This window comes from Acinonyx jubatus, chromosome A2 (assembly GCF_027475565.1).
Source record: "Acinonyx jubatus isolate Ajub_Pintada_27869175 chromosome A2, VMU_Ajub_asm_v1.0, whole genome shotgun sequence".
Taxonomy (NCBI): Eukaryota; Metazoa; Chordata; class Mammalia; order Carnivora; family Felidae; genus Acinonyx; species Acinonyx jubatus.
In genome coordinates, this window is record NC_069383.1 from 58,536,735 (window position 1) to 58,537,116 (window position 382).

Here is a 382-nt window from a genome sequence, read left to right on the forward strand (position 1 = left end):
TTTTTCTGTAAACAAACCTTCTAACATTTGGGTAATTTTTCCCTTTTCTGTGAAGAAATTCAAGCAATTTTAAATTTCATGCATCTCCCTAGATAATCACAACCATAAACATAGACTCTAGTTATGATTCCTTACAGAATTTCTTTTACTGAATTGAATTCCACAGACTACCTTAAGAACTTTACAACAGCTGTATGAATATTACTACATTTGTAACTGTTAGAGGAAAGCTGGAGATTTTACACTTTGTATGTATTCTATTGATACCCATTATATCATACCCTTTTTTCATGATAAAGATACAAAGAAAATGTTTCTCTCCTAGTTCACCATGATGCAAAGCTCTGCTTCTCCTGAACAAAAGACTTTCTTTAATTTTATA